At 45.7% G+C, this 25,517-nt stretch overlaps 1 protein-coding gene and 1 long non-coding RNA gene across 4 annotated transcripts in view; one reads left to right on the forward strand and one right to left on the reverse strand.

Moving 5' to 3' along the window:
* The window catches only part of SLC4A4 (solute carrier family 4 member 4), a 355,442-nt gene that overhangs the window by 123,779 nt on the left and 206,146 nt on the right, over positions 1-25,517 (forward strand). The window lies entirely within an intron of this gene.
* LOC119939113 overlaps positions 1-25,517 on the reverse strand; it is a 42,528-nt gene that overhangs the window by 13,198 nt on the left and 3,813 nt on the right. The window contains exons 2-3 of the long non-coding RNA XR_005454641.1: positions 19,707-19,813; positions 13,267-13,438 (exon numbers count right to left, since the gene is read on the reverse strand). This is a non-coding gene — a long non-coding RNA (uncharacterized LOC119939113). The remainder of the gene's footprint in view (positions 1-13,266; positions 13,439-19,706; positions 19,814-25,517) is intronic.

Below are 25,517 nucleotides of genomic sequence, written 5' to 3' on the forward strand. Positions count from 1 at the left end.
ACCTGCTGCCTTCAAAGTATTCTAATTCTAGGGGAGTGTGGGTTCTGGGAGACTATTTTTAGCCCCTGAGGCACTCAGCCGATCCTGCTTCAGCCCAGGTGGTGTGTCAGAGGTTCTGAAGAGACTTTGATTTGGGGAGGAAGGAAGGGGATAGAACTGGGCCGTGCAGCCTAGAGCCCTGGAGAAAATGGCCATGCCTTCCCTGGGCCTACTGAAGGCTCTCTACCCCTTGGGTGGCAGACAGGTAGACACACTTTGCCTATTGGCCTGTGGAGCCCGAAGCCACAAAGGACTCTGGTGGTAGAGGCAACCAAGATCCAAAGAGCAGGAAGATAGAGTTTCCTGGTTCTTGGGAAAAACAGTACTTTGGAAGGAAAAATTATTTCTGTAGCATATGGCGTATTTTTTTTTTAATGGCATTTGTGAAGCAGTTACTATGTGCCAGGCAATGGGGTAGATGAAAGCTAATCAGGTTGGACACAGCGTGGCTCAGTGGAAAGAGCACGGGCTTCGGAGTCAGAGGTCATGGGTTCAAATCCCAGCTCCACCACTTGTCATCTGTGTAACACTGGGCAAGTCACTTCACTTCTCTGTGCCTCAGTTACCTCATCTGTAAAATGGGGATTAAGACTGTGAGCCCCACATGGGACAACCTGATCACCTTGCAACTTTCCCAGTGCTTAGAATAGTGCTTTGCACATAGTAAGCACTTAATAAATGCCATTATTATTATTATTATTATCCCACATGGGGCTCACAGTCTTAATCCCCGTTTTGCAGATGAGGTAACTGAAACACAGAGAAATGAAGTGACTCACCAAAGTCACACAGCAGACAGGTGGCGGAGGTGGGATTAGAACTCAGGTCCTTCTGACTCCCCAGGCCGTGCTCCATCGTCAGAATGATCAAAGCAGGGATGTGAGCCCCTTGCATTGCTGCCCCAATCAATCAGTAGTGTTAACTGAGTGCTTACTCTATGTGCAGCACTTTTCTAAGCACTTGGGAAAATCAAATGGAATTAGTAGACAAGATCTCTCCCGTTAGGACCTCAATTTCCTCAGCTGTAAAATGGGGATGACAGATTGTGAACTCCGTGTGGTACAGGGATGGCAGTGTGATCTGAAAATTTTGAATCTACACCAGAGTTTAGTAGAGAGAAAGCTATTTTATTATTACCAGTATTATTAGTGGTAGGAGTAGGACTGTGAGCCCCATGTGGGATGTGGACTCTGTCCAACTTAATTAGCTTATATCTCCCCCAGCACTTAGTAGGGTGACTGGCACATAGTAAGTGCTTAACAAATACCGTAAAAAATAATGGCAATGGTGGTAACAATGGTACATAATGAGTAGTATGTACAATGGACTGCACTAAGTGTATTGAAAAGCAACATGGCCTAGTCGAAAAAAGTTCAGGGCAAGGAGTCTGAGGACCTGGGTTCTAACCCTGCCTCTGCCACTTGCCTGCTCTGTGACCTTGGGGGAGTCACTTAACCTCTCTATGCCTCAGTTTCCTCAACTGTAATATGAGGATTCAGTACTTGTTCTCCCTCCTACTTAGACAGTGAGCTCCATGGGGGACAGGAACTAGGTCCAACCTAATAAACTTTTATCTACCCCCATGCTTACAACAGTGCTTGACCTATAATAAGCACTTCACATACACTATTAAAAAAGTGCTTAAGAAATACTCATGAGGAAAAAAAAAACACTTTTAAGTGTAGGGGAAATACAAAACAAAGTAATGACACATTCCCTGTCCTTAAGGACCTTATTCTCTAATGGTAAAGACTGAAATCAAAATATTTACAAATAGAGTTCCTTAACAAGAAGAAGATGTTGGTCCAGCTATGTTGAGGCACCCATTTCAATCAATCCATAATCAATTAATGATGATGATGATGGTGGCATTTATTAAGCACTAACTATTTGCAAAGCACTCTTCTAAGCACTAAGGAGGTTACAAGGTAATCAGGTTGTCCCACTGGGGGCTCACAGTCTTAGTCCCCATTTTTACAGATGAGGTAACTGAGGCCCAGAGAAATTAAGTGACTTGCCCAAAGTCACACAGCTGACAATTGGCAGAGCTGGGATTTGAACCCACAACCTCTGACTCCAAAGCCCTGCTCTTTCCACTGAGCCACACTGCTTGGTAGACATTGATCACCTATTGGGTGCAGAGAACTTTGCTAGGTCCAATAAAGTTAATAGACATGATTGTAAAGGATTGAATGTATAATTGACTAAAGTTATATACAAAAGTGTTGAGGGTGAGGATCATTAAGTCCATGAGTGTTAGAGATATCCAGAGGGCAACATGGCTGCTCTCCTTTAAACCCCAGCCCCAAAAGAGGTCAAGACTGTTCCCAAGCCTGGGAAAGATCTCCTGAAGCAAGAAGTTCACTGGTTGTGCTGATCCTCAGGGTAAGACTGGCAGGCAGCTTTTGGGGTTATAATTACCTAAGCCATCTTAATGCCTCTCCTAATTCTGCTCTGGGCATTCACGTGAAACTGCTGAGGGACCAAACAGTCTAAAGAATTCAGGCTATCCTTTACTCCGGCCTCCCTCCCGCCTCTTTCAAGGCAATGACAACTTCCTTCCCCTGTCTGAATGCTCACTGGGAGCAAAAGTCCCAAAAAGGGGTGGATTTGGGCAGGGGGAGGCTGGGGTTTGGGACCTGGTTTGGTATTCATAAATTCAGTTGTATTTATTGAGCACTTACTTTGTGCAGAGCACTGGACTAAGCGCTTGGGAAGTACAAGTCGTCAACATAAAGAGACAGTCCCTACCTGACAATGAGCTCACAGTCTAGAAGAGGGAGACAGACAACAAAACCAAAGAAGTAGACAGGTGTTAATACCATCAGAAAAAATAGAATTATAGCTATATACAAATCATTAATAAAATACATATAGTAAATATGTACAAATAAAATTAATAGAGTAATAAATACGTACAAATATACACAAGTGTTGTGGGGAGGGAAAGGAGGTAGGGCCGAGGGAGGGTAGGGGGTGATGGGGAGGGGAGGAGGAGAGGAGGAAAAAGGGGGGCTCAGTCTGGAAGGCCTCCTGGAGGAGGTGAGCTCTTGGGCTTTGAAGGGAGGAAGAGAGCTACTTTGGTAGATGTGTGGAGGGAGGGCATTCCAGGCCAGGGGAAGGACGTGGGCTGGGGGTCGATGGCAGGACAGGCAAGAACGAGGCCCAGTGAGGAGGTTAGCGGCAGCAGAGGAGCAGAGGGTGCGGGCTGGGCTGGAGAAGGAGAGAAGGGAAGTGAGGTAGGAGGGGGCGAGGTGATGGACAGCCTTGAAGCTGAGAGTGAGGAGTTTTTGCTTGATTCGAAGGTTGAAAGGTAACCACTGGAGATTTTTGAGGAGGGGAGTGACATGCCCAGAGCGTTTCTGTACAAAGATAACCAGGGCAGCAGAGTGAAAAATAGACTGAAGCGGTGAGAGACAGGAGGATGGGAGATCAGAAAGGAGGCAGTAATCCACTCGGGATAAGATGAGAGATTGAACCAGCAAGGTAGTGGTTTGGATGCAGAGGAAAGGGTGGATCTTGGCGATGTTGTGGAGGTGAGACCGGCAGGTTTTGGTGACAGATTGGATGTGTGGGGTGAATGAGGGAGCAGAGTCAAGGATGACACGAAGCTTGCGGGCTTGTGAGATGGGAAGGATGGTAGTGCCATCCTTGGTAGTTTGATGCTTGTTGTTAAAGGTGGGAGAAAGCTTGACATGGGATAGTGCTAAGCTGACATTTGTGTTGGCAAACAATGATATTTATCGAGTGTTTACTGTTTGCAGGGTACTGTACTAAGAATTTGGGAGATTACAGTATAATAGACTTGGTAGATGTGATCTCTTCCCACAAGGAGCTTACAATCTAGTGGAAGCGGACAGACAATAAAATAAATGAAAGATAGGGGAAGCTGCAGAGTGTAGGGATATTGTCCATAAGTACTTACGGGTGAGGGGTGAATATCAAAATGCTAAGACCCAAGCTCATAAGTGATGCAGAAGCCGGAGTTGGAGAGAGAATAGGCTGAAGAGATGAGCAGTTAGGCAAGCAGCTTGGCCCAGGGGAAAGAGCACAGGCTCTGGAGTCAGAGGACCTGGGTTCTAATGCTGGCTCTGTCACTTACCTGCTGTATGACCTTGGGCAAGTCACTTCATTTCTCTGGGCCTCAGCTCCCTCATCTGCATAATGGAGATTCAATTCTCGTTCTCCCTCCTAATTCCTCTTCCCTACCCAGTGTTGGGATCTGCTTATCTAGTATCTACTCCAAAGCTTGGTAGAGTGCTTGGCACACAGTAAACACTAAAAAAATACCACAATTATTATTATTATTGTTGTTATTATTCTTGGAGGAGATAGGATTTGGAGAGCTTCCGTATGATGCCTGGTGAACCAACAGAGTGGATAGTTTATGAGCCCACATGGGACAGGGGCTATGTCTAACCTGATTTTCTTGTATCCACCCCAGTGCTAAGTACAGTGCCTGACCACAGTAAGCACTTAATAAATACCATAATTATCCAGCAATTAGTGCTTAGCATATAGTAAACCATAATGCCATAAAAAACACACACACATACAAAAAACATACATAGAGTGTATATGTATCTATAGGTATACAGATACATAGAGTGTATATGTATCTATAGGTATATAGCTATCTAGTGTGTGTATGTTTATAAGGATATATACACGTATTAAAATATACGTGTACACATATATACACACACATACATACACTCACACACACTTTGAGAAGCAGAGTGGTGTGTGAGAAGCAGCATGGCATAGCAGTTGGAGTACACACCTGAGAGTCAGAAGGTCATGAGTTCTAATCCTGGCTCTGTCACTTGTCTGCTATGTGACCTTGGGCAAGTCACTTCACTTCTCTGGGCCTCAGTTACCTCAATGGTTAAATGGGGATTGAGACCATTAGCCCCACGTGGTACAGGGACTGTGTCCAATCTGATTTGCTTGTATCCACCCTAGTGCTTAGTACAGTGCCTGACACATAGTAAGCACTTAATAAATATCATTGTTATTATTATTATTATTATTATTATTATTATTATTATTATGTGTATATACTGTAGAGCTCTGACTAGGTTATGGGGCAGTGTCCTGACAGAACCAAGGAGTTGAGGTGGGGGCAGTTCTTTCTCCCTTCCAGTCATTGCTTCTCTGGCTGTCCCTGGATGACGCCGTCAGCGCTCCAACCCCTGGTTCTGCATTTATTTATAAAGCTAGGGGTGGACCCTGACTCTCCCACCAAAAGCCTGGGGAAGAGAAACGTTATGACCAAGCAACAGAATCAGAACAAAACCAGCAACCCACTCCCCTCTCCTGCCCCAGCTCAAGGAAGTTCCACATGTGAGAGAGTAAAATGGTGAGGTTCTCCTGGATCCCCCAGTATCATTGCAGACCGGCTGGAGGTTTTCTCCAATCCATGGCCAACTACAAAAAGACCTTGGGACTTCTTTAAAGGGATGAAATGTCCAGTCTCTTCCCTTCCCTCCCTTTCCCTCTCCTCCCCTTTCCTCTCCTAGCCCAGATCATTTTTCTGAAAAAGTGTTCAATTTTTATCTGCCTACTCCTCTAAAACCTCCAATGGTTGCCCATCCATCTCCACATCAAACAGAAATGCCTTACCCTCAGCTTTAAGGCACTCAAACAACTCTCTCCTTCCTAGCTAACATCACTGATCTCCTTCTACAAACCAGTCAGCACACTCTGCTCCTCCAACGCCAACCAACTCACCATACCTCGATCTCGTCTGCCTCGCCATTAACCCATTGCCCACATCCTCCCTCTGGCCTGGGACTCTCGGTCCGACCTGTCAGACGATCACTCGTGCTCCATCTTTAAAACCGTCCGAAAAATCACATCTCCTCCAAGAGACATTCCCTGACTAACCTCTCATTTCCTCCACCCTATTTGCCCTCCTCTCTGTGTCACCTATGCACTTGGTCTATACCCCTTGAACATTCTGATACTTACCCCAACCCAGCTGCACAGCATTTACGTACATATTCTTCACTCTGCTATTTCCTCTATATGATATTTATTTTAGTGTCTGTGTCCCCTCTGTACTGTAAGCTTCTGGAGGAGCTGGTCTCCATATTGTCCTCTCTCTAGTGCTTAATAGAGTGCTCACCACACTAGAAGGGCTCAATAAGTGGCCTAGTAGATAGATCCCGGTCCTGTGAGTCAGAAGGACCTGGGTTCCAATTCCAGCTCCGCCACGTGTCTGCTGTGTGACCTTCGGCAAGTCACTTCACTTCTCTGGGCTTCAGTTCCCTCATCTGTAAAATGGTGATGAAGACTGTGAGTCCCACATGGGACAGGGACAGTGTCCATCTCAATTATCTTGTATCTACCCCAGCGCTTAGAACAGCGCCTGGCACAAAATAGGGCTTAACAAATACTACAATTATTATTATTATTATTATCGTTGAGCAACTGACGGATTCCAGCAGCCAGGGCAGCCGTGGGGAGTTTTGTAAACGATCAACCAGCCTCTAATTGGAATCACTGGATGTGGTTAGTAGTTTATTTTAATAACACCACATGCTGGCTCCCCCTGAGCCACTCCAGCAACATGCTATCAGTCAGCATGGCCTGGAACAGTTCTAATTTCTAGGGTGGAGGCGGGAGGTTCGCTCCCTGGACAGCCCCTCAATCTTCCTGCCGCTCCAGGGAGATAGATGGGAATGTTCAGGATCTGCTGGCATGTGGCAGTGAATGAGATATTTTTCATCTCAGTGAAATATTTTTTATCTCTGTAACTCATTTGTCATCATCTCCACGGGAAGGTATTCCTTTCCTTCACTTCAGCTCCTTTCCTGGGGCTTCCTCAGGGGAAAATTATGCAGTGGCTTTTCTCTGCCTTGCTCTGCTCTGAGCTGAGTCCTGCTTGAGACATTGAGAGTAGTAGCAGTAGTAGTAGCTTCAGTAATAGTTGGTCAATCATAGTTATTGAGCGCTTACTGTTCGCAGGGCACTGTACTAAGGGCTTGGGAGAATACAATATAACAATGAGCAGACACATTCCTGCCCTCAAAGAGCTTACAGTTTGGAGGAAGAGACAGACATTAGTAGAAAGAAAGAAATTACAGACATGTACTGTGGGGCTGGGAGGCGGGATGAACAAAGGAAGCAAGTCAGGGCGATGCTGAAGGGAGTGGGAAAGTAGTAGTAGTAGCAAAAATAATAGTAGTAGTCGATCGTATTTACTGTGTACAGAGCGCTGTACTAAGCCCTTGGGAGAATACAATATAAAAGAGTCAGTTGACGTGTTTCCTGTATATATGTTTGTACATATTTATTACTCTATTTATTTATTTATTTATTTATTTATTTTACTTGTCCATATCTATTCTATTTATTTTATTTTGTTAGTATGTTTGGTTTTGTTCTCTGTCTCCCCCTTTTAGACTGTGAGCCCACTGTTGGGTAGGGACTGTCTCTATATGTTGCCAACTTGTACTTCCCAAGAGCTTAATACAGTGCTCTGCACACAGTAAGTGCTCAATAAATACGATTGATTGATTGATTGGTGTCAGGGCAGGAGGAGCTGGAAGTCTGGTGACAGGCATATATAGAGGCTCTCCAGAGGTCACCACCAGGTGCTCCCTGGTCTGTCCCAACCTCTCAAGTCTGCTCCGACCTCTGGTTACTCTTGGGGGAGGCACAGCAAGACCAGTCAGGCCCCAGGGAGCCATCCGTTCTCCATGGAAGGGGGCACACCACCCAACAAGGGTGCCACCCATAGCCTCCGGGGGCTTGGGGCTGACTGGACTCCATCTCTGAACCAGGGGGTCCAGACCCCATCAGCCCACTATTCCGCTGCCCATGCTCTAGCCTTGGGGTTAGCAGAACGAGGAATCCCTGGGCCTTTAATGTCGTCTCCTTTCCCTCCCATCAAACCCCTCGTCCGATCCGCTCCCCGCTCTCCTGTTCAGTTTGTGAGGAGAATAGGGCCAGGGGGTCCTGACTGAAGCTTGTTTTGAGGCCGGCCCCCCTCGGGGTTAGGATCCCTTCTCCCTTCCCCTTGGGACCGACAGCCGACTGCCAACTGGCATCATCTCGCCCATCAGCAAGGAGCTGTGGGCTTGGGGGCTGAGAGCCGATGTGATCCTTCTCTACAGCCCACCTGGGTCTGGGCTGGGGCTGGGATGGACCCCTCTCCCCCAGGAATCCAATGGGCAGTTTGCTTTGGCTCAATTCCCCAGCAGGCTGGACATTCTGAGTTTCCTTTGGTCAAGGAAGTCAGGAAACACCCAAGGGGCTGGGAAATTGGGTTGGGGAGGGGTTGGAGGGCAAGTGAGAATCAGCGTGGCCTAATGGATAGAGCACAGACCCTGGAGTCAGAAGGACCTGGTTTCTAATCCTGGCTTTGCCACTTGTCAGCTGTGTGACCTTGGCCAAGTCATGTCACTTTTTTGGGCCTCAGTTACCTCATCTGGAAATGGGGGATTAGGACTGTGAGCCCCATGTGGGACATAGTACAGTGCTAAGTGCTTAGTACAGTGCTCTGCACACAGTAAGCACTCAATAAATACAATTGAATGAATGACATGGACTGTATCCAACCAGATTGGCTTGGTCCCACCCCAGTGCTTAGTACAGAACCTGGCACATAATAAGCGCTTAAGAAATACCATTTTTAAAAGCCCCCAAATTTACAGGAGGGCTGTCTGCATTGTGGACCTCAGAACTGTGCCTGGGGGCGGGGCCGTGGCCAGTGGATGTAATCCTATTTTAGGGTGCAAGATTCTGGGGAACAATCTGCTGCCACCTTCTTTCACACAAGATTGGCCTCTGGCCCTCTCAGGCCCTGGGGGTCCAACAGGAGATGGGGAGTGTGCTTTTGGAGCTAAACTTTGCTTTGCCACCCATGAATTCACATCCAATACAGAGCGATGGTATTTTTATTCCTTGCCACAGATGTCTTCTTTAGGGATTTCCTAGAAAAAAATACCTTCAGGAAATTCCATCAGAAGTCTCCCTCCTAAAATTATACCTTTCCATTTTTTAAATAAAAAAAGAAATTTCACAGTCAGGGATGATGAATCTAAAAAAATGCCATTATGGTAAGCGCCTTGAGGGCAGGGATCACGTCTACCAACTCTGTGGTATTGTACTTTCTTAAGTGCTTAGTACAGTGATTTGTGCGCAGTTAGCTTTCACGAAATACCATCAATTGATTTATCTGGGCAACAACTCTATTGTATTTTCTCAAGGGCTTAGTACAGTGGTCTGCAGACAGTTAGCTCTCAATAAATACCACTGATTGATTGGAACTACCAATTCTATTGTATTTTCCCAAGTGCTTAGTTCAGTGTTCTGCACAAAGGAAGCACTCAATAAATACTGCTGATTGATTGATTGGGCCCACCAGCTCTATCGTATTTTCCCAAGCACTTAGTTCAGTGTTCTGCACACGGTAAGTGACCAATAAATCCCACTAATTGATTGACTGATTCATTTATTCATTCAATTCATTCATTGATTCATTCAATCATATTTATTGAGCGTTTACTGTGTGCAGAGCACTGTACTAAGCACTTAATAATGATGACATTTATTAAGCACTTACCATGTGCAAAGCACTGTTATAAGCACTGGGGAGGTTACAAGGTGATCAGGTTGTCCCACGGGGTGCTCACAGTCTTAATTTTACAGATGAGGTAACTGAGGGCCCAGAGAAGTTAAGTTACTTGCCCAAAGTCACACAGCTGACAATTGGTGGAGCCGGGATTTGAACCCATGACCTCTGACTCCAAAGCCCGGGCTCTTTCCACTGAGCCATGATTCATTCAGTCATAGTTATGTTGCCAACTTGTACTTCCCAAGTGCTTAGTACAGTGCTCTGCACACAGTAAGTGCTCAATAAATACGATTGATTGATTGATTATTGAGCCCTTACTTTGTGCAAAGTTCTGTATTAAGCATGTGAAAGAGTACAATATAACAACAAATAGACACATTCCTGCCCACAGTGAGCTCACAGTCTAGCGGGGGAGACAAACATGAAAATAAACAAATGAATAAATTACAGCTTTGTACTTAAATGCTGTGGGGCTGAGTATAGGGTGACTATTAAGTGCTGAAAGGGTACAGATTCAACTAAACTGGCAAAGCAGAAGGGAGAGGGAATGGGGAAAATAAGACTTAATTCAATTCAATTGTCGTATTTATGGAGCATTTACTGTGTGCAGAGCACTGTACTAAGTGCTTGGGAAGTACAAGTTGGCAACATATAGAGACAGTCCCTACCCAACAGCGGGCTCACAGTCTAGAATCGGGAAAGGCCTCTTGGAGACGTGTGATTTTAATAGGACTTTGAAGATAGGGAGAGTGGTGATCTGACATATAGGAAGTGGGGAGAGAGTTCCAGGTCAGAGGGAGGATATATCTTTTCCATTAGAACGTAAGCTCCTTGTGGACAGTGTCTTTTCTCTTTTTCCTTTTTTTTAATGGTATTTGTTAATTGCTTACTATGTGCCAGGCACTGAACTAAGTGCTCGGGTTAGCCTATCAGGTTGGACACAGTCCATGGCCCATGTGGGGCTCACAATCTTAATCCCCATTTTACAGATGTGGTAACAGAGGCCCAGAGAAGTGAAGTGACTTGCCCAAGGTCACCCAGCAGACAAGCGGTGGAGCCGGGACTAGAAACCTGGTCCCTCTGACTTCCAAGCCCATGCTCTATCCACTTGGTCATGTTGCTTCTCTATTCTTTTCTGTATTCTGTACTTCCCAAGTGCCGAGAACGGTGCACTGCACCAAGTGGGTGCTCAATAAATAGGACTAGTACTATGCCTGGGAGGTGATGAGAGTTTTCAGTGATTACCATGGCTTTCCAGAGGCCTGGCCCCTCCGGTCAGTCAATCCTAGTTACCGAGAGCTTACTGGGTACAGAGCACTGTACTAAACACTTGGAGAGTACAATATAGCAGACGTATTCCCTGCCCACAATGCGCTTACAGTCTAAAGGGTAATGGGTATGGGTCTCTGTCAAGATGGCATAATAATAATGATAATGTTGGTATTTGTTAAGCGCTTACTAGGTTCCAAGCACTGTTCTAAGTGCTGGGGTAAATACAAGGTAATCAGGTTGTCCCACATGGGGCTCACAGTCTTAATCCCCATTTTCCAGATGAAGGAACTGAGGCACAGAGAAGTTAAGTGAGAAGCAGCGTGGCTCAGTGGGAAAGAGCCTGGGCTTTGGAGTCAGAGGTCATGGGTTCAAATCCCCGCTCCCCCAATTGTCAGCCGTGTGACTTTGGGCAAGTCACTTGACTTCTCTGTGCCTCAGTTACCTCAGCTGTAAAATGGGGATTAAGACTGTGAGCCCCCCGTGGGACGACCTGATCACCTTGTAACCTCCCCAGTGCTTAGAAAAGTGCTTTGCACATAGTAAGAGCTTAATAAATGCCATCATTATTATTATTATGATTAAGTGGCTTGCCCAAAGTCACACTGCTGACAGGTGAGGGAGCCGGGATTAGAACCCATGACCTCCGACTCCCAAGCCCGGGCTCTGACCACTGAGCCATGCTGGTTTTCTAGAATCATAGCAGACAGGGCCACAAGGCCTAGTGGCTAGAGCCTGTGCCTGGGAGTCAGAAGGACCTGGGTTCTAATCCTGGCTCCATCACTCATCTGCTGTGGGACCTTGGGGAAGTCACTTCACTTCTCTGCGCCTCAGTCCCTCATCTGTAAAATGGGGATTAAGACTGTGAGACCCTTGGGGGACTGGACTGTGTCCAACTTGATTAGCTTGCATCAACCCCAGCGCTTAGAACGGTATTTGACACATGATAAGCCCTTAACAACGACCATCATCATCATATCATCTTGCACCATGGCATTAAGAGCCTTCTTCTGTAGCTACCATCCCTCTTTCTGACACTCAAACACACAGGAGTGGAGGTCGTTCTTCAGCGGGGAGGACTTGAGTGAGGGGCAGGTGCAGGGAGAGGGCTGATCTCTCCAAGGAGTTGAGGAAGGGCTACTTTGTAAGCACCGTCTTCCAGTGGGTGAGTTCTAAGGGGGCTCCTTTTGCGGCCAAGGCACCATCTTGGAAAATAGTAATAATAATAATGATGGCATTTATTAAGCGCTTACAATGTGCCAAGCACTGTTCTAAGCACTGGGGAGGTTACAAGGTGATCAGGTTGTCCCACGGGGGGCTCACAGTCTTCATCCCCATTTTACAGATGAGGGAACTGAGGTACAGAGAAGTGAAGTGACTTGCCCAAAGTCACACAGCTGACAATTGGCAGAGCCGGGATTTGAACCCCTGACCTCTGACTCCAAAGCCCGGGCTTTTTCCACTGAGCCACACTGCTTCTCCGATGCTCAGTTATGATGCTCAGTTATTTCTACTCCCGTCTTGGGAAGTTTGTAGGGACTAATATCCCAGCTCACTTTCGGGTGACTAACGATCACATCTCCGTTTTGGACAGTGGGCCAATGAACCTCTCCTAGTGAGAACAGGATAGGACATCACGAGGGACCGAATTCTACACAATCCAGGGCATCTTCCATATTCTCTGGCATATAGTGAGTGCTTAACAAATACCATAATTATCATAATTATTATTCCTACCTTCCTCTTGCCCATAAGCTTATTGTGGGCAGGGGATGGGTGTGCTGATTCTCTTTCCATTCATTCATTCATTCAATCGTATTTATCGAGTGCTTACTGTGTGCAGAGCACCGTTCTAAACGCTTGGAAAGTACAATTCAGCAACAGATAGAGACAATCCCTACCCAACAGGCTCACAGTCTAGAAGAGGGGAGACAGACAACAAAACAAGTAGACAGGCATTGATAACATCAAAATAAATTAATTCATTAAATCATATTGATTGCTTACTGTGTGCAGAGCACTGTAAAAATAATAATAATGATGGTATTTAAGCGCTTATTATGTGCAAAGCACTGTTCTAAGCGCTGGGGAAGTTACAAGGTGATCAGGATTGAACACACAGCACAGTACAGAGCACTTCGAAAGTACAGTTTGGCAACAGATAGAGACAATCCCTACCCAACAATGGGTTCCCTCTCCCATGTGCCTAGAACAGTGCTCTGCACAGAGGAAGCAGAGGAAGCAATAAATACCAATCCTCATTGCCCCGTCCCCTGTGCCAAACAGCTCTTACTTCCCACCACCACCATCCTTCCTAAAACAAGCAGAAAGGAAAGAACAAACAAACACAAATAATTCAACCTTGACCGTACAGTGTCCATAGCCGCATTTGTTTGCGGGGATGGATTGATGGGAGCAGAGGAAGGTGAAGATTGTTGTTGTCTGGGTTTTGCAACTTGGGATGGCAGGAATGTTCCTGGGAAAGCTGGATAGAAGGATTCCCAGTCCTGCTCTGCAGGTGCAAGGTGTGGTCTTTTTGAGGCCCTGAAATGAAACGAATTGAGTTGCGATGAGTCTCGTAGAAGAAGTCATCTTGGGTAATGCTAATTCTTGCAGCAGATGCCACTGGATCCAGTTTCTCCTCATCTATTGAACACCCCCTCCTATTGCTCTCTTCATTCTCTCCCCCTCCCTTACCTGACGTGCTCCGTCTGCGTCAATCTTTGGTCTCAGACAAGGATGAGAAGGGGCTTAGGGCCCCGAGGGGTTGGCTGGGTCTTAGAAACACTGATAACCTCATCCTATTGGATCCTGAATGGAGATTACTAATAATTGTGATATTTGTTAATTGCTTACTATATACCGGGCACTATTCTAAACACTGAGGGTTTAGAACACTCAAAAATCTCCAGTGGCTACCAATCAATCTGCGCATCAGGCAGAAACTCCTCACCCTGGGCTTCAAGGCTGTCCATCCCCTCGCCCCCTCCTACCTCACCTCCCTTCTCTCCTTCTCCAGCCCAGCCCGCACCCTCCGCTCCTCTGCCACTAATCTCCTCACCGTTAGGCCTCGTTCTTGCCTGTTCCACCATCGACCCCCGACCCACATCATCCCCCGGGCCTGGAATGCCCTCCCTCTACCCATCCGCCAAGCTAGCTCTCTTCCTCCCTTCAAGGCCCTACTGAGAGCTCACCTACTCCAGGAGGCCTTCCCAGACTGAGCCCCTTCCTTCCTATCCCCCTCGTGCCCCACTCCATCCCCCCCGCCTTACCTCCTTCCCTTCCCCACAGCACCTGTATATATGTATATATGTTTGTACATATTTGTTGCACTATTTATTTATTTATTTATTTTACTTGTACATATCTATTCTGTTTATTTTGTTAGTATGTTTGGTTTTGTTCTCTGTCTCCCCCTTTTAGACTGTGAGCCCACTGTTGGGTAGGGACTGTCTCTATATGTTGCCAACTTGTACTTCCCAAGCGCTTAGTACAGTGCTCTGAACACAGTAAGCGCTCAATAAATACGACTGATGATGATGATGATGATGATGACACAAGGTAATCCTCCTCCCCATCCCCCTCGCCCTACCTCCTTCCCCTCCCAACAGCACCTGTATGTATATTTGTACAGATTTATTACTCTATTTATTTTACTTGTCCATATTTACTATTCTATTTATTTTGTTAATGACGTGCATATAGCTTTAATTCTATCTGTTCTGACGATTTTGACACCTGTCTACATGTTCTGTCTTATTGTCTGTCTCCCCCTTCTAGACTGTGAGCCCGTTGTCGGGTAGGGACCGTCTCTGTATGTTGCCGATTTGTACTTCCCAAGCGCTTAGTACAGTGCTCTGCACACAGTAAGTGCTCAGTAAATATGATTGATTGAATGAATGAATGAATGAATAATCACATCAAACACAGTCCCTGTCCGTGTTGGGCCCAGCTAAAGGCATAATGGGTCATTAATAATAATGATAAAAACAACAATGGTATTTGTGAAGCACTTATTATGTGTCAAGCACGCTAATCAGGTTGAACGTGTCTCTGTCCCATGGGAGGGTCACAGTCTTAATCCCCATTTTACAGATGAGGTATTTGTGAAGCGCTTATTATGTATCAAGCATGCTAATTAGGTTTGAACGAGTCTCTGTCCCACAGGAGGGTCACAGTTTTAATCCCCCTTTTACAGATGAGGTAACTGAGGCAAAGAGAAGTGAAGTGACTTGCCCAAAGTCACACAGCACAAGTGGCGGAGCCAGGACTGGAACACAGATCCTTCTGGCTCCCAAGCCTGAGTTCTATCCACTAGGCCACACTGCTTCTCCATTGTTGTTCTACTATTGTGTGGTAGCACCGGGCCTTGCTTAGAACAGTGCTTTGCACATAGTAAGCACTTAACAAATGCCATCATCATCACTGACCCCAGTAGGAATGGCCAAGAGAAGGGAATTGGGGCAACCACCCACTCTGCCTCAGGAGGAGAGTAGGGAGGTGTGTATCAGTCAAACAATCCATTGTATTTATTGAGCACTTATTATGTGAGGAGCACTGTACAAAGTGCTTGGGAGAATACAGTTTAACAGAGCTGGTAGACCACATTCTCTGTCCATCACAAACTTACAGTCTAGAGGACTGTGTGTGCACGTATGCGAGTATGCGTATGCGTGTACGTGCACACAAGTGTGTGTGGCAGTGGACAACTGGGCAGTCACAAGAGCAAACAGACCAGCTTGGCGAGTTCAATCCTTGAGCAGAGCTGTTGGGAAAATTGGGAGACAGAGGCGGGTTTGCAGAAACAATATCAGGTTCTACAAGTGGAAGTTTCCTTCATACTACCCCTAGGAGGTCAGAGGGCTGTGTGGCTCAGTGGAGAGAGCCTGGACTTTGGAGTCAGGGGTTGTGGGTTCCAATCCTGGCTCTGCCAATTGTCAGCTATGTGACTTTGGGCAAGTTACTTCACTGGGCCTCAATCAATCAATTAATCAATCAATCGTATTTATTGAGCGCTTACTGTGTGCAGAGCACTGTACTAAGCGCTTGGGAAGTACAAGTTGGCAACATATAGAGACAGTCCCTACCCAACAGTGCGTTCAGGCTTCCTGTCCTTCGGCCCCCCGACCTGTCCAGTGCCCAGCCCCCCATCTTCTCAGGGCCCAGGTGCCCCGTCTCCCAGCAGCCCGTACCCGCTGAGACATAGGCAATTCTGTCCTCCAGACTCAGGCATCGTGTCCCCAACCCTCCACTCCCTGCCCAGGACCCAGGTGCCCCATCTCCCAGTTGCTGATGGCATTTATTAAGCGCTTACTATGTGCAAAGCTCTGTTCTAAGCAGTGACCTCATCTGTAAAATGGGGATGAAGACTGTGAGCCCCCCGTGGGACAACCTGATCACCTTGTAACCTCCCCAGCGCTTAGAACAGTGCTTTACACATAGTAAGCGCTTAATAAATGCCATCATTATTAGTATTATTATTTCTCCTTGAACACCGCAGGTGGGATGTAGGCCCGAAGCATCGGACAAGTCACTTACCCTCTCTCGGTCTGTTTTCTCATCTGTATGGTGGGGATTCAATCCCTCTCCCCTAGACCTTGTCCACTAGGTTGGACGCAGACAGTGTCCGACCTGATTATCTTGTATCTGACCCCATAATTAATACAGAGTTTGACACATAGCAAGTGCTGAACAAATACTATATTAATTCAGTCATATTTATTAAGCACTTACTGTACTTAAGTGCCTGGGAGAGTACAAGATAACAACAAGCAGCCATATTCCCTGCCCACAACGAGCTCACAGTATATTATTTTTTATAATGGCATTTATTAAGCACTTACTATGTGCAGAGCAATGATCTAAGCTCTGGGGAGGTTACAAGGTGATCAAGTTGTCCCACCGGGGACTCACAGTCTTAATCCCCATTTTGCAGATGAGGGAACTGGGGCCCAGAGAAGTGAAGTGACTTGCCCAGAGTCACACAGCTGACAATTGGCAGAGTCGGGATTTGAACCCATGACCTCTGACTCCAAAGCCCTTGCTCCTTCCACTGAGCCATGCTGCTTCTCTTATTACTATTATTATTATCATCACTCAGTGATTCATTCATTCAATCGTATTTATTGAGTGCTTACTGTGTGCACAGAACTGTACTAAGCTCTTGGGAAGTACAATTTGGCAAAATATAGAGACGGTCCCTACCCAACAACGGGCTTACAGCCTAGACAACGGGCTCACAGTCTAGACAACGGGCTCACAGTCTAGATGGTTGGCAGGGCTAAAATCCCTCTTTAAGCTCCATGCAAGAGACATTTTCAGCTTTTCACCTCGGTTTCCCCAAGGTGGTGACCTCAGCCCTTGATGTTGGGAAGTCCTAGTTGGTTGGCCCCCTCTTAGCTAGTTAGGAGCAGATAGTGTGGTTGCTGAGAAGTGGGGTGGCTTTAGAAGCTCATCCCATCCTTGTACCTTCATAATTCTGAGAAGAATATGTTATTGGTTCCTTCTGCCTCTTCCCTTCCAGAGGTTACTAATGACATGATTGATTTTTAATCTAAGCCCGGTTATCCTTTTACTCAGTAAATGCTTTTCAATCTGCCCCACTCTCAGTCAAAAGAGCCCCATGTCATTGCATATTTCAGCGGCTACTTGTAAGAAGCAGCGTGGCTCAGTGGAAAGAGTGTGGGCTTTGGAGTCAGAGGTCATGGGTTCAAATCCCAGCTCCACCACTTGTCAGCTGTGTGACTTTAGGCAAGTCACTTAACTTCTCTGGGCCTCAATCAATCAATCGTATTTATTGAGTGTTTAATGTGTGCAGAGCACTGTACTAAGCACTTGGGAAGTACAAGTTGGCAACATATAGAGACAGTCCCTACCCAACAGTGGGCTCATTTACCTCATCTGTATAATGGGGATGAAGACTGTGAGCCCTCCGTGGGACAACCTGATCACCTTGTAACTTACCCAGCGCTTAGAACAGTGCTTTGCACATAGTAAGTGTTTAATAAATGGCATTATTATTATTATTATTATTATTATTATTATTATTATTATTGTTATTATTCAGGTTCCCCGTCAAGCTCTTTCTACTTCGGACCAACGCTGACCAATTTTAGCTTCTTGGCCGTCACCCCAGTTCAGAATGGTCCTTTCTCCCACTGCTAATCCTTAATAAACCTGAAATTCTCCAATCTGTTGGGTACCCACTGGGGCAGGTGGCTACCATCTTCCAGGCAGAGCCAATCTCTTAGTTAGCCGAAGTATGTATGGAGATGAGTGCTGGTTGAGGCGACCCTGATCTATTTCTAGTTTTGGATGGTAAATTCCTCCGTTAAACTGTCAGCTTTGTGGATGGGGAACAGGTATGTTTGTTCTTACTGTACTCACCCAAGAGTTTAGTACAGAGTGTTAAACACAGTACTTCAATGATGTCATCTATTAAGCCCTTACTGTATGCACTGGCTGAAGTGTTGGGGTAGAAACAACATCTCCTCCAAGAGTCCTTCCCTGACTAATCCCTCATTTCCTCTTTTCCTACTCCCTTCTGCGTCACCCTCACTTGCTCCCTTAATTTACCAACCCCCGACTCCAACTCCACAGCACTTATGTATCTATCCAGCGCTTAGAACAGTGCTTTGCACATAGTAAGTGCTTAATAAATGCCATTATTATTATTATTACTATCCACAATTTGGGTCACATATGGCTCACAATATAATAATAATAATGATAATAATCATAATAATAATTGTTAAGCACTTACTATGTGTCAAGCACTTTTTGTGGGGCATTTAAGCACTTACCATTTGCCAAGCACCGTTCAAAATGCTGGGGTAGATACAAGTTAATCAGGATGGACGCAGTCCCTGTCCCACATAGGGCTCACAGTCTTAATCCCCATTTTCCACATGAGGTAACTGAGGCACAGAGAAGTTAAGTGACTTGGCCAATGTCACACAGTGGACAAGGGGCAGAGTTGAGATTAGAACCCAGGTCCTTCTGACTCCCAAGCCTATACTCTATCCACTAAGCCGTGCAGTTTCCCCAAGAGGGAGGAAAAGCAGGTATGTAATCAACATTTAACAGATGTGGGATCTGAGAGCCAGAGAGGCCAGGTGACTTGTCCAAGATCGCACAGCAGGCCAGTGGCAGAGCAGGGAGTCGAAACCTGGGTCTCTTCTTACCAAGTTCTGTGCTCTTTCCCCTAGGCCACACTGCCCCAGAAGGGGCTCCAATGGGGTACGCTGTATTTACCAGACCATTGTCAGAACTGATTGAATTAATTGTGGTATTCATTAAGAGCTTATATGCTTATGTGCTTATTCCCATGGTACATCTCCTCCAAGAGGTCTTCCCTAACTAATCCCTCATTTCCTCTTTTCCTACTCCCTTTATTCACCAACCCGCAACCCCAACTCCACAGCACTTACGTATCTATCCACAATTTATTTATATTCACGTCTGTCACCCACTTTAGACTGTAAGCTTGTTGTGGGCAGAGAATGTATCTGTTATATTGTTTTATTGTACTCTCCCAAGTGCTCAGTACAGTGCCCGGCACACAGTAAGTGCTCAATAAATATGATTGATTGATGTGTCCTTCACTGTCTTAAGTCCTAGAGTAGATACCTAGAGTAGATACAAGTGCTTAGTACAGCGCTCTGCACACAGTAAGCGCTCAATAAATATGATTGAATGAATGAATACCTGTAACCAGGAAACCTAAATCACCCCCAAATTAGACAGAAGGTGTTTCCTTATTATTATTAGGGTTCGTTTCCCCTCCTCCTGTTGTCAGTCAAACAAACTCTACCTTCTTAGTAAAAAAATCCCCTCTGCCTGTAAGTTTCAGGTCTAAGCTTTCTGTGGATTCCGGCTTGTAGCTGTATTAGGAACAAATTAATGTACACGGTTGATTGCCTGCCAGAAAAAAGAAGAGAAGAAAATGAGTAATTAACATATATTGGGTATTATTTCATTTATGATTATCTGGATTTTCAAGCATTAGCTGGAAGAAATAACCCCTAATCCCTTATTAAGGATAAAAGGCAAGTCATTACAAAGTGGAGAGTTGTTTGCGAGGCCGAGAAGTATTGGAAATATGTCTTGGCTCCAGCAGGAGCCAGGCCTTGAGTAGTCACTCAGCTTAGCCGTGCTCAACTGGAGGAGACGTCCTGAAATTTCCCATGTGTTGGGAGGGGGCCCCGGAGACAAAGGGGTCCTTGTGAGATCCACACCTAGATACTTGGCCCCAGGACAGAGGGCTTTGACTCTGAATTAAATGTACCCTGCTCAGCCCCTGCCACGACCCATCAACATTCCGGAATGAGTCCGCTCTCGGCCGCTCGTGGGAGAGTCGGGGAAGCTGACTTGACCCGCTGACCCCTTGGCCTCGGGGCCCGACTGAGGAATCCCGCTGGGCATTCTGCTCCGGCCGTGGGAGGGCACGGCTGCCCTCGGCTGCCATCGCAGTCCGCCGTGCCATCCGCCCTGCAGTCTGCCGTGACAGTCCTCCATGACGGTCTGCCATCACAGTCCTCCATCAAAGCCCACCATCAGCTGCCCCAGCCCAAAGTTAGATCCCAGCTTTCCTGGTTTTTCCATCATCATCATCATCAATCGTATTTATTGAGCGCTTACTGTGTGCAGAGCACTGTACTAAGCGCTTGGGAAGTACAAGTTGGCAACGTATAGAGACAGTCCCTACCCAACAGTGGGCTCTCAGTCTAAAAATTTTCCAGGCTGAGAATGTGTCTGGTTCATCTCCAACACCACCCTGTAAGGCCACTGTTTAGTGGGGAAGCTAGTTCAGGAAGATTTGGGGTGGGAGGGGAGATGGAAGGGGAAATGCAGTATGGCCTAGTGGATAGGGTGCGGGTCTTGGACTCAGGAGGAGCTGCGTTCTAATCTCAGCTCTGCCACTTGTCCTCAGTGTGACCTTGGGTGAATCATTTAAGTTCTCTAGGCCTCAAATTCTTTATCTGTGAAATGGAGATTAGGACTGTGAGCCCTCTGTGGGACACACCTAATTATCGTGTATCTACCCCAGCCCTTAGTACAGTGCCTGGCACATAGTAAGTGCTTAACAAATACCACAAAAAGTGCAAACAGTGGCAGGGAGGGGACTGAGGAGAGAGAGAGAAAAAAGAAGAGAGGAAGAGGAGGAGGAAGAGAAGGGAGAAGGAGAGAAAAGGACAGGAGGATGAGCCTGGTCTGGGCCAGTAGGAGCTTGCTTAATCCATGGACTGGATCATCTCTCAGCTTTCCAGATAACTGAAAGCGGTCAACTGGAGGTGATTTGGAAAGTCATTTTCCTCTGCTGACACTTTCTGTTTTTCGTTATTTAATGAGGGACGTTTACTTAGACTGTGAGCTCCGCGTAGGAAAGGATTGCAACCATTGGATCTACCCCAGTTCTTGGTACATAATAATAAGAATAATGATAATGGTATTTGTTAAGCGCTTACTATGTGCAAAGCACTTTTCTGAGCACTGGGGGGATACAAGATGATCAGGTTGTCCCACGTGGGGCTCAGTCTTAATCCCCATTTTACAGATGAGGGAACTGAGGCACCGAGAAGTTAAGTGACTTGCCCAAAGTCACACAGCTGAAAATTGGCAGAGCTGGGATTTGAACCCATGACCTCTGATTCCAAAGCCTGTACTCTTTCAACTGAGCCACGCTGCTCCTCACTTAAGCACTTAACAATTACCATGATTTGTTATTATCATTATTGTAATAATTACTACCATTATTTTTGGGCTGGAGGTCTTTAAACCTGTGCTGTACTTCCAGATACTGCAGCACTTTTGTTGGAAAACAACGCAAGGCATTTAATTTTCTTTTGCCTCACCTTCCTCATCCATTAAATGGGGATGAAATCCTACTCCCTGCTACTTAGACTGTGAGTCCCATGGGGGAAAGGAACTATGTCCAACCAGATTATCTCATGTCTACCCCATTGCTTACGACTGTACCTGGCCTATAGTAAGTGTTAATAATTACCATAATAATAATAACAATAATAATTATATGTATTAAACACTTACTGTGCTTATCAACATTGTGCTAAACACCACGCTAGATACAAGTTAATCAGATCGGACATAGACCCAAGCCCACAGGAGGCTCACAATCTAAGAGAGAGGGAGACCAGGGAACTTATCCCCATTCCACGGATGATGAAACTGAGGCACAGAGAGATTGAGTGACTTGCCCAAGGTCTCACAGCAAGCAGTCGGCAGAGCCGGAATTAGAATGCAGGTCCTCTGACTCCATCTCTATCAGTCAGTCAATCATTAGTATTTATTGAGAGCTTACTATGTGCAGAACAATGTACTAAGCATTTGGGAGAGTTCAGTAACCAATAGCAAGTTTCTAGTTGGCCAAATAGCTAGAAATGCTTGGAGAAAGCAGAGAGCTGTGTGTGTGTGTTCTTTTAGAGTCAGGCCATCTCCCAGGGCTCAAGACTGCTGAGGCTGCAGACTTTAGGTTGAAGTTTAAGACTTGTTTTTTCATCTCCAGGATAGTTGAAGAGTTGTCACTTTCACCCTTTAACTACTAGGCTCCGTTTCCAAATCCTTCTCTTTGTTTGAAAATCCCATGGGGAATTTCTTGTCTCCTGTCTGTTTCTAGCTGAAGCCTTCCACCAGAGAGAAAAGTTGACTAACATATTACTCACCCATTAGGTTTTAGAGACCTAAAAAAATTGGTCAGGGAAATCGCCTTCTGAAGGAGGGCTAATCTTTGACATTTTGCTCTTTGATTTTTAAATTTTTTCTCCTGTGATCACCCGTCACCCCAGTATGTGAAGCATAAGAGAAGCAGCGTGGCTTAGTGGAAAGAGCACGGGCTATGGAGTCATCATCATCATCAATCGTATTTATTGAGTGCTTACTGTGTGCAGAGCACTGTACTAAGCGCTTGGGAAGTACAAGTTGGCAACACATAGAGACAGTCCCTACCCCACAGTGGGCTCACAGTCTAAAAGGGGGAGGAGAGAGAGGTCATGGTTTCAAATCCCAGCTCTGCTACTTGTCAGCTGTGTGACTTTGGGCAAGTCACTTCACTTCTCTGTGCCTCAGTTACCTCATCTGTTGAATGAATGAATAAAATGGGGATTAAGTCTTTGAGCCCCACGTGGGACAACTTGATTACCTTGTATCTACCCCAGCACTTAGAACAGTGCTTTGCACATAGTAAGCACTTAAGTGCCATTATTATTATTATTATTATTATTATTATTATCATTGTTAGAGAAGTAGCACAGTCTAGTGGATAGAGCCCGGGCTTGGAAGTCAAAAGGACCTGGGTTCTAATCCCAGCTCTGCCATTTGTCTGCTGGGTGACCTTGGGTGCTGAGAGACGTACAAGCTAATCATGCTGGACACAGTCCATGTCCCACATGGGGCTTCCAGTCTTAATCCCCATCTTATAGATGAGGTAACTGAGGCATAGAGAAGTGAAGTGACTTGCCCAAGTTCACACAGGTTCTAACTCCCAGGTTCATGCTCTATCTACTAGGACATGCAGCTTCTCCATCTTCCCACATATTTGCATCCCAACGAGATGACCAAGAGGCCCTAATGTGATTTTTCAGCCTCAATCAGTGGTATTTATTGAGCGCTTGCTATGTGCAGAGCACTGTACTTGGGAGGGTACAATACAACAGGTAGCAGACAAATTCTGGGCCCACAACATGCTTACAGTTTAGAGGGGAGGTAGATATTAATATAAATAAAAAACTTTATAATATATAATTTAAAGTTATGCACATAAATGCTTTGGGGTTGAGAGTGGGGCAAATATCAAATGCCCAAATCAATCAATCAATCAATCAGTCGTATTTATTGAGCGCTTACTATGTGCAGAGCACTGTACTAAGCGCTTGGGAAGTACAAATTGGCAACATATAGAGACAGTCCCTACCCAACAGTGGGCTCACAGTCTAAAAGGGGGAGACAGAGAACAAAACGAAACATACTAAGAAAATAAAATAAATAGAATAGATATGTACAAATAAATAAATAAATAAATAAATAAATGGAGTACTAAATATGTACAAACATATATACATATGTACAGGTGCTGTGGGGAAGGGAAGGAGGTAAGATGGGGGGGGATGGAGAGGGGGACGAGGGGGAGAGGAAGGAAGGGGCTCAGTCTGAGAAGGCCTCCTGGAGGAGGTGAGCTCTCAGCAGAGCCAAAGATCACAGATCCAAGAGCATAGATGCGCAGAAGGGAGAGGGAGCCAGGGAAATGGGGGTTTAATCAGGGAAGGCTTCTTGGAGGAGTCATGGTCTTAATAATGTTTTGAAGGTGGAGAGAGTGGTGGTCTGGTATATATGGAGGGGGAGGGAGTTTCAGGCTAAGGGGAAGATGTGGGAAAAGGGGTCGATGGCGAGATAGATGAGATCAGGGCACAGTGAGTAAGCAGGTGCCGGAGGAGCGGAGTGTGCAGGCTGGGCTGGAGTAGGAGATCAATGAAGTCAGGTAGGAGGGGGAAAGGTGGTTGACTGCTTTATAGTTGATGGTGGGGAGTTTCTGTTTAATGTGGATGGTCAGCCACTGGAGGTACTCGAACCTCAAAGCTGCAAGGCCACCAGCCAGCTATCATGGCCCTAGGGCATTACCCTTTAGGGGACATATTTGCCTGCTGAGTGGCCTTGGGCAAATGACTTAACTTCTCTGTGCTGCAGTTTCCTCATCTGTAAAATGAGGAATCAATACCCATTCTCCCTCCCCCTTAGACTGGGAACCCCATCTGGGACAGGGACTGTGTCCAACTGGATTATCTCATATCTATCCCAGTGCTTAGCACATAGCACTGAAATGCTATTACTAGTAGTAGTATTTACCAACACCCCCAAGGTAGTCAGAGGGAGGGAACTGGGACCCTGAACCAGAGATATGGAGTTGGGAGAAACCTACCTTTCCCATTTCTACTTTAGGGAACTCAAAATGCACATTCAGGAAGCCTTGACCCTTCCTGTTTACCAAGCATCCATCCTAGTATGCCCCCCTTCAGGGAAGATTGTGGGCTAAATGGGAAGAAGAGAATCGGAGATTTGGGAAAATGAAGAGACACTACACTAGTAACTACACTACAGTGTTCTGCACATAGTAACCACTCAGTAAATACCACTGATTGATTGATTTGATGGAAACAAAGTCATCTGGATCTTACAAATGATTTCTGTTTCAATTACTTTCCAGACTGGTAATCATCCATAGCCAACAAAGACCAAATTGGTGGGTATGCAAACATTTGAGTCAGGACCTATGACTTTTCTATGTATCCGTACATAAATAGCTATGATAGATAATCAATCGACAGACAGGCACATAAATTGTCAAAAATGAATTATCTTCAGGTTAATGATCAGTACATCACCAGTTTGTTCAGGCTTCGATGGCCTAATCATGGATCAAATCAATACTCGATTGTCAGAGCATCTGTGTATTCTATTCCTTTCCTCTGTGTGTACAGATGTATATTTTTATTTAGATTTTCATTAAAATGTTCAATCTCTTATTCTGCTAATACTCCCTGGTCATCTTAATGTGATCTTGCTCTATCCTCGTTCTTCCTCCTCCTCAGACTATCTGAAATATTTTTTTCTC

Source organism: Tachyglossus aculeatus, chromosome 17 (assembly GCF_015852505.1).
Source record: "Tachyglossus aculeatus isolate mTacAcu1 chromosome 17, mTacAcu1.pri, whole genome shotgun sequence".
Taxonomy (NCBI): domain Eukaryota; kingdom Metazoa; phylum Chordata; class Mammalia; order Monotremata; family Tachyglossidae; genus Tachyglossus; species Tachyglossus aculeatus.